Source organism: Rutidosis leptorrhynchoides, chromosome 8 (assembly GCF_046630445.1).
Source record: "Rutidosis leptorrhynchoides isolate AG116_Rl617_1_P2 chromosome 8, CSIRO_AGI_Rlap_v1, whole genome shotgun sequence".
Taxonomy (NCBI): domain Eukaryota; kingdom Viridiplantae; phylum Streptophyta; class Magnoliopsida; order Asterales; family Asteraceae; genus Rutidosis; species Rutidosis leptorrhynchoides.
In genome coordinates, this window is record NC_092340.1 from 206,543,129 (window position 1) to 206,553,413 (window position 10,285).

The window sequence follows — 10,285 nt, forward strand, 5'->3', positions numbered from 1 at the left end:
TATATAGTATTTTGAAATATAAACTTTGATTACTTTATTTAGAAAAATACATTTTAATTTTCCTTAGTTAATAACGAATATTTATATATACAATTGTGGGTGAATATATATATATATATATATATATATATATATATATATATATATATATATATATATATATATATATATATTGTTGGGATTTAACAAGTTCATAATATACTTAAAACCATTTAAGAATCAAGAAAGCGGAAGCATGTAAATTACCATTTTGAAACTTGTTATACTTTAACCAATTAAAGTTAAATCCCAATTAGGATCAAGTTATGAAATATACTTACAAACTACAAGCAAGTAAAGAGTTTATACCTTCTCCAAGCTAGGTAGTAAGTGATGAAGATGATGATGTTGAATGGAGCTTCAAATGGATGAAACCTCAAGAGATTATACCCCAAACTTTGCACCAACACCCTAGCTTTTGGTTAGGATTTATTAGACACTTAAAATGAACTTGCAAAACTTGAAAATGAACTCCCTTTGAGCCTTGAAACCCCACGGCCAGCAGCTCCCCAAGAGAGCAGAATTTTTGCTTTGATGTGTTTATTTTGCAAGTGTAAGTCTCTAGGAGTCAAGATGCTTGCATGTATATGGAAAAGGGAATTGTCTTTGACCAAGAAGGAATCAAAGAGCATGCTTACTTCAACTCCCATGCCACTTCCTTAAGTTATAATATAAAATAGTCTTTATAAAACTTGGCATAATCTATAAGCTTGCAAAATTTATAAACTTGTTCTTTTATAAAATTATATCTTATAAAATAACTTTCATAAACTTGCATTTTATAAATTATGCACACATCATATATAAAACCAATTATATAAAATTCCATATTATAAGTTATGTTTACTTTATTTTATAAAACCAATTTTATAAAATGTAACATAACTTTATTAATTATTTAACCTATAAATAATTAAATCCATATTATATAAATTATTCCATAATTTATATATACACATCAAGTAATATTTAAGAAAACCATTTTTCTTAAAGTTCAAGTGTCGCGTATTTAATCAACGATCCATTCGCTAAGATCAAATATGAATAAGGTGTTGGTAAGCTTGTTATTGGGTATGACCCGACTTGGATCAAAACATATTAGCCACATTAATTTAATATGTCTCTCGGGCATACAAAAAACCTTCAATCTCCCACTTGCACGAGAAACATAAGAAATTAATGCAAGTGATGGATACAGCCTAACACACCGTCCATCACCCCTAATATGTTATGACTTTGTGCCATTCAATAACATCATCCCTTTCGAGCTCCCTACTCGAACTGATATATGTAGGTGAATCTTTCATTATATCCTTTCATCCTAGATGTCATGTCAAATCCAAGAGATACAGAGTGACCACTCTCTTATAGATTTAACTTTATCAGGCCTTAGACATCTGACTCTCAACGAATAAGAGGGACAAATTCCATCTTGACTACATACGTCCTAGATATACACTTTGTAATATACCTGAGTTCTTCCTTATGTACTACCATGTTTCAGAATAGCGAAGGAAAGAATCAAGGTGTAACGACCCGCACTTTTTCGATCATTCTATACTTATAAGATTAATATTTACATAAATTAAACCTTGCCAACATGATAAGCAATCCAAATTGTCGAGACTTATATTTCCGAAAAGAGTTTTACACAACGTTTGACCGTCTAGTTTGACCGATGATATCACGAACTATACAATATATGATAATTATACGTTTGTGTATATATATATGTATATATACATATTTAACATGATTAATGAATGTTTTAATATCTCATTTTGTATTAATAACAACAAGTTATATGTGTATTTTGAAACTACTAACTTAAGTTTTCAAAACGATAACAATACGTAACGTTATTTGACTTAAATACTTAAGACTATAATGTTTATACATATATTGTATAAGTAATGTATTTAATCACTTTTAAGAACTTAAATACATAAAATCATATAAGTGTATTCACAAAAGATAGCTATATTTGAATCCTCATTCCATTTTTCACAAAATTTCTATACGTATATTTAGAGTATTTGTACTCGTATCATACCTAGCTTCTATACGTATTTACTAATAGTAAATACACATCAAAATCACCACCTAACCAGCCATGTTCATGCCCTTAGAGCTAGGTAATTGTATTTGGAAACAATTAGGACTAGATACATAAAATGATTACTTGAAAATTTTGTCCATATACTCCTTATGCCACGTTTTTTTGTAGTATATATACATGATCATTTTGCTTCATTTACTACTTCAATTTCCTAGCTAAAACACACACTCTTTCTTACTCTCTAAACTCCATAACAACCCAGCAAAATTCCATAAAGATCTAGCTTCAAAAACCATACTAAAACACCATAAGAAAACCATACAAAAACACTTCAAGAAAACCTTCCAAGAACACCAACTTACTATCAATCTTTCATCCACTTCTATCACCCTTTTGATTCTAGCTTCTTACTCCTCTTTTACAGCAAACTTATCCAAGGAACTTGAGGTAGAATCTATGTTCATAACCTTATTCGATTCATATATATATAGCTATCTTATTTTGTGGTACAAAAGTTTAACAACAAGAACATAGTTTGAATGTTTTCAAACTTGTTTGCAAACTAAATAGATCCTTCTAACTTAACTTTTAAAATACTTCAAGACCTGTAATATAACTTATGTATATGCTAATTTAACAAGGTAAAACTTGGTTTTTCAAAGTATAAGTATTTTTAGAAAAATGGTCATTAAATGATTTTGTTGTAACAAAAATGTTTAACTTCATATGTTTCACTAAACTTTCACCTATGCCGTATGATTTTGAATACAAACCAAGGTATTTACAGTTCATAGTCTTAAAGAAGAACTCGATCCAAGAAGATGGCAATTTGAATCAACGAAAACGGACTTGTAACGAAGAAACTATGACCGAAACAAAATTGGCTATCCTAGACATTTTCAACTTCGGGATTCATTGGAAAAATTTACATAAAATCACATACTTCTAAGATAACATGATATTTTATATATATGTACTCATAATTCAATTTCATATGGTTCAGGATCACCCGTAAGCAACACGAGAAGATTAATCATAAGATCCCATGATTGTACGCAACACGTCATTGACAACACCGGTACCATGGGTCAAGATTAATCTCGACCAATACATTTATGATGGGGTTTTACGGGAGTTTTATTTATTTCGTTGGGGGTTGTATTTATTCATTGCGGGTATATTAAACATCTAAAAATGAACCATTAAAATTGAATTACTAACATCGGACTTCTAACTACGGACTAAGGAATTATTCAAAGTATTAAAAGTATAACAAGTATATATTTATAACGTTTGTTTAAAAATGAAAACATATTGATATATTATATATGGATAGGTTCCTGATATCAACCGGAAGACCGAGTCAAAATATATATATCATCAAGACAAGGGTGAGTATATAGTCCCACTTTTAAACTCTAAATATTTCGGGATGAGAATACATGTATTTTATGTTTTACGATATGGACACAAGTAACTGAAAAATATGTTCTACGTTGAGTTGTACCACTGGCATACTTCCCTGTAGCTTGGTAACTAATATTTACAGCGGTATTGTAAACGCGAATCCTGTTGATAGATCTATCGGGCCTGACAACCCCAACCGGACTGGACGACCAGTATTCAACGGTTGCACAGTACTTCGTTTTGTGACTACACTTGGTACGGTGTAGTAAGATTTCATATTAAAGGGAATATGCGACGTGAAAATGTTAAGTATGGTTACCAAGTGCTCAACCACTTAGAATACTTTTATTAAACTGTTTATATACGAAATCTTGTGGTCTATATATATATTGCTGCCGGCATTAAACCTATATCTCACCAACTTTATGTTGACCTTTTAAAACATGTCTATTCTCAGGTGATTTCTAAAGCTTCCGTTGCATCATGTTGGATCTAACCAGGATCTTGCGTACGCATGTTTGTGTCAAAAATAAAACTGCATATCCGAGATGTTGTATTGTAAAATATGCTAGAAACTGTGTTGTTGTCATCATTTGTAAAGTTTGTAAGTCGAAGATTATCGCTAAACGTTAATTTTTTTTATTGTCTTAAGCTTGTAACAAAAATAATGGTTATGGTTTGTAATGTATAATATATGCAGTTTTCTTTCAAAAATGTCTCATATAGAGGTCAATACCTCGCAATGAAATCATACGTTATCTAACGCGTTCTTATGGTTAAGGACGGGTTATGACATGTGGTATCAGAGCGTTGGTCTTAGCGAACCAGGTTTGCATTAGTGTGTCTAACCAAGAAGTCGTTAGGATACATTAGTAAAGTCTGGACTTTGACCGGGTCTGATTTTAAAAACCATTGCTTATCACTGTTGGTTAAAATTTATATGTAAATATTATGTAAGTACTAATGGGTTAGTTGTTATGTGATAGATGTCGGGCTCGAAACTTATTATCACATTCAGCGACTCCGAATCAGAACCTTCAGATTGTGTTTCAGTCATTAACATATCCGATGACGAAAGTGGTATTTTTGGGGAAGACTCACAATTTCCGGATGAACCAACTATTGAAATATCGGAAAGTGAACCCGAGGAGGAAAGTGAACCCGAAGAGGAAAGTGAACCCGAAGAAGAAAGTGAACCCGAGGAAGAAATACTAGAAATTACGAAAGAAAAATTCGATCAAGGAAAGAAACGAAAAGCGAATGAATTAGAAAATTCAAATCCCGAACTTAGTGAGAATGACGTGGCACCAATTCCACTCAACACTACCACCCCTATCCCCGCTATTCCTATTAGTGCTATCCCCGCATCTAGTTCTTCGGCACCTCAGCCAAAACGTAGGGAGACAGCTAGGATTCGCGTTGGGGGATTCCCTGGACATAAATGTTTTGGGAAATAGACCAAATGATGCGCTGCCGTATTAAACCATGGAATCACATAATGTTTTGTATAATATTATTAGTGTGGTTTGTTTAAAGTTTGATGTAAGCATATGTAAAATAGCGAAGTATGAAATGCAATAATTTTCCATGGTTAAGTATTATTTAGATTGTAGTAATTGATTCTGTACTAAGCTATTAAGTATGAACATTAACGGGTAGGTACTACCCAAGATATAATTATAAAACGCTAATAAGAAGAAAAGGCTTTTATAATAATACCTGGTTCATATTATTAACAAGCTATAAATGTACTATAAATACACACTACATCTATAATATTCCATGTGAATAATTATTTTCTTTCATTAGGAAATGGCGCGATTGAATCGAATGACGGAACAAGAACTCGAGGAACTCATCAACCAGCGAGTGAACGACAGAATGTTATGGGTTGAGGCTGCAAGAGCTGCTGCAGTTAATCCAAATCCTCGTGTAGGATGTACTTACAAGACTTTCCAAGCTTGCAAACCTTCATCATTCAGTGGAACGGAAGGACCGATCGGTTTAACCCGATGGATAGAAAAGATGGAGACTGTGTTCAAAATCAGTGGTTGTGATGAAAAAGACATGACCAAGTTTGCATCATGCACTTTACAAGATAGTGCACTCACATGGTGGAAGAATTATGTGAAGGCGGTAGGAGGAGATGTAGCTTATGATACTCCATGGGAAGAATTCAAAGCAATGATAATCACCGAGTATTGTCCAAGGAATGAGGTTATTAAGTTAGAAGATGAGTTACGAAGTTTGAAGGTGGTTGGTACTGAAATCACCAACTACAATCAGCGATTCATGGAATTGGTTTTACTATGTCCTGAATTGGTTCCAACCGAAGCACGGAAGATTGAAATGTACAAAGGTGGTTTGCCCAAAAAGGTCAAGGCAAACGTTACGGCGTCGAAACCTAAGACAATTCATGAAGCTATAACCATGGCGAACGAGTTAATGGATCAGGTCATTCTGGATAAGAAAGCATTCACTACTGAGGTGAAGGTATCGAGTAACAAAAGGAAGTGGAACGGAAATTATGATCGAGGTTACCAACAACAACCTTATAAGAAACAAGAAACCACGAAAGGTGCGGGTAGCGGTTCAGGCTTTGGTTACAAAGGACAAAGTCCTTTATGCAACCGATGTCACAAACATCATTTTGGTTACTGTAGTGTGTTGTGCACTAAATGCAATAGACAGGGACATCTTGCTGAAGATTGTAAGGCTCTCGTTACAAATGCAAATGGTAACAAGACTCCTGCCACCAACGCAAATAGAACTGCTTTGGCTAACATTACTTGTTTTGGGTGTGGAAAACAAGGTCATTATAAGAGCCAGTGCCCGAATCAGAATGGCGGACCTGCACGTGGAAGAGCGTTTGTTATTAATGCTAGAGAGGCACGAGAAGACCCGGAACTTGTTACGGGTACGTTTACCATTAATAACTTATCAGCATCTATTTTATTTGATACTGGCGCCGATAGAAGTTACGTGTGTATAAATTTTTACACTAAATTGAATTGTTCATCATTACCTCTAGATGCTAAGTACTTGATTGAGTTAGCTAATGGTAAGCTAATTAAAGCCGATAAAATTTGTCGTGATTGTGAAATAAATCTAGCCGGAGAAACGTTTAAAATCGACTTAATACCCGTAGAATTAGGAGGTTTTGATGTAATAGTCGGCATGGACTGGATGTCCAAAATAGGAGCGGAAGTTGTTTGTGCCAAGAAGGCAATTCGTATTCCTGCTAAGGATAAAATACCGGTGATGATTTATGGAGAGAAGGGTAATTCAAAGCTAAAACTCATTAGCTGTTTGAAAGCCAAGAAGTGTTTAGAAAAGGGATGTTACGCTATTTTAGCACATGTTAATAAAGTCGAAAAGAAAGAAAAGTGCATCAACGACGTGCCTGTGGCAAGAGATTTTCCTGAAGTTTTTCCGGAAGAATTGCCGGGATTACCTCCATTTAGATCGGTAGAATTTCAAATAGATTTAGTACCAGGAGCTGCACCAGTGGCTCGTGCTCCATATAGACTTGCACCGTCCGAATTAAAAGAACTTCAAAGTCAGTTAAAAGAATTATTGGACCGTGGATTCATACGACCAAGTACATCACCGTGGGGAGCTCCAATTTTGTTTGTCAAGAAGAAAGACGGATCTTTCCGAATGTGTATAGATTATCGTGAATTAAATAAGTTAACTATCAAGAATCGGTATCCACTACCGAGAATTGATGACTTATTTGATCAATTGCAAGGATCATGTGTTTATTCGAAAATCGACTTAAGATCGGGCTATCATCAACTACGCGTCAAAGAAGAGGATATTCCGAAAACTGCTTTTCGGACACGTTATGGTCATTACGAATTTTTAGTCATGCCGTTTGGATTGACGAATGCGCCAGCTGTATTCATGGACCTCATGAATCGAGTTTGTAGTCCGTATTTAGATAAGTTTGTTATCGTTTTCATTGATGATATTCTTATCTATTCCAAGAGTGAGCAAGAGCATGAAGAGCATTTAAGGTTGATATTGGAGTTGTTAAGAAAAGAACAACTATATGCTAAATTTTCTAAGTGTGCTTTTTGGTTGAAAGAAGTGCAATTTCTTAGCCACGTTGTTAATAGCGAAGGAATTCAGGTTGATCCAGCAAAAACTGAAGCTATTGAAAAATGGGAGACTCCTAAGACGCCAACACAGATACGCCAATTTTTGGGTTTAGCCGGTTATTATAGAAGGTTTATTCAAGATTTTTCCCGAATAGCTAAGCCGTTGACAGCGTTAACACAAAAAGGGAAGAAATATGAATGGACCTCGGAGCAGGAGAACGCATTTCAAATACTGAAGAAGAAGTTAACTACGGCGCCTATATTATCGTTACCAGAAGGAAACGATGATTTCGAAATATATTGTGACGCTTCGCGACAAGGTTTTGGTTGTGTTCTTATGCAACGAAAGAAAGTAATTGCATTTGCATCCCGACAATTGAAGATTCACGAGCGGAATTATACGACGCATGATCTAGAACTGGGAGCAGTCGTGTTTGCATTGAAGATGTGGAGACATTACTTGTATGGGGTTAAATTCACTGTATTTACTGATCATAAAAGCCTTCAACATATTTTTGATCAGAAACAATTGAACATGAGGCAACGTAGGTGGGTCGAGTTAATAAACGACTATGATTGTGAGATTCGCTATCATCCCGGGAAAGCGAATGTAGTGGCTGACGCATTAAGCAGAAAGGAACGAGAACCAATTCGAGTACGAGCGATGAACATAAAAATTCGCATGAATCTCAACTCACAAATCAAAGAAGTTCAACGAGAAGCACTTACTAAAGAAAATATAGGAAATGAAATAATGAAGAAGTATGAGAAGCAACTCGTTATGCGGGAAGATGGAATTCGATATTTTGCAAATCGTATTTGGGTACCGAAGTTGGGTGGATTAAGGAAGTTGATATTGAACGAGGCACATAAGACAAGATATTCGATACATCCTGGAGTTGGAATGATGTATCAAGATCTTAAGACACGTTATTGGTGGCCTAATTTAAAGACCGACGTTGCAACATATGTTGGGGAGTGTTTAACTTGTTCTAAGGTCAAAGCAGAACACCAGAAGCCGTCAGGGTTACTTCAACAACCAGAAATCCCAGAATGGAAATGGGATGGTATTACCATGGATTTCATCACGAAGTTACCAAAGACTGCCTGGGGATACGACACCATTTGGGTAATTGTTGATCGTCTCACCAAGTCTGCACATTTCTTACCTATAAAGGAAACGGATAGAATGGAGAAACTATTACGATTGTATATAAAGGAAGTTGTTTCAAGGCATGGAATACCTATTTCCATTATATCTGATCGTGATAGTAGATTTACCTCAAAGTTCTGGCAATCACTACAGGAGGCACTAGGAACTCGTTTGGATATGAGTACCGCATATCATCCGCAAACCGACGGGCAGAGTGAAAGAACAATTCAGACTCTTGAAGACATGCTCAGGGCATGTGTGATCGATTTTGGAAACGGATGGGATAAATATCTACCGTTAGCAGAATTCTCGTATAATAATAGTTATCATGCGAGCATTGGAGCTGCGCCATTCGAAGCATTGTACGGAAGGAAGTGTAGATCTCCTATCTGTTGGAATGAAGTAGGAGATCGACAATTAACGGGTCCCGAGATCATACACGAAACGAATGAGAAGATTGTACAAATCAAGGAGAGATTGAAAACAGCCCGTAGTCGCCAAAAGAGCTACGCCGATGTTCGAAGGAAACCATTAGAGTTTCAGGTCGGGGACATGGTTATGCTAAAGGTGTCACCTTGGAAAGGTGTAATACGTTTCGGCAAAAGGGGTAAACTGAACCCAAGGTACGTAGGCCCGTTCAAGATCATCGAACGCATTGGACCGGTAGCTTATCGACTCGAGTTACCGCAACAACTCGCCGGAGTACATAATACCTTTCACGTCTCAAACCTTAAGAAGTGTCTTGCAAAGGAAGACCTCACCATTCCTCTTGAAGAAATCCATGTCGACGAGAAACTACAATTCGTCGAAGAACCAATTGAAATCATGGACCGTGAAGTTAAACAGCTCAAACAGAGCAATATACCGATTGTTAAGGTTCGTTGGAATGCTAGAAGAGGTCCCGAGTTTACTTGGGAACGAGAGGATCAGATGAAACGAAAGTATCCGCATTTGTTTCTCGATGACGCAAAATAGGTACAATTTTAAAATTTCGGGACGAAATTTATTTAACGGGGAGGTAATGTAACGACCCGCACTTTTTCGATCATTCTATACTTATAAGATTAATATTTACATAAATTAAACCTTGCCAACATGATAAGCAATCCAAATTGTCGAGACTTATATTTCCGAAAAGAGTTTTACACAACGTTTGACCGTCTAGTTTGACCGATGATATCACGAACTATACAATATATGATAATTATACGTTTGTGTATATATATATGTATATATACATATTTAACATGATTAATGAATGTTTTAATATCTCATTTTGTATTAATAACAACAAGTTATATGTGTATTTTGAAACTACTAACTTAAGTTTTCAAAACGATAACAATACGTAACGTTATTTGACTTAAATACTTAAGACTATAATGTTTATACATATATTGTATAAGTAATGTATTTAATCACTTTTAAGAACTTAAATACATAAAATCATATAAGTGTATTCACAAAAGATAGCTATATTTGAATCCTCATTCCATTTTTCACAAAATTTCTATACGTATATTT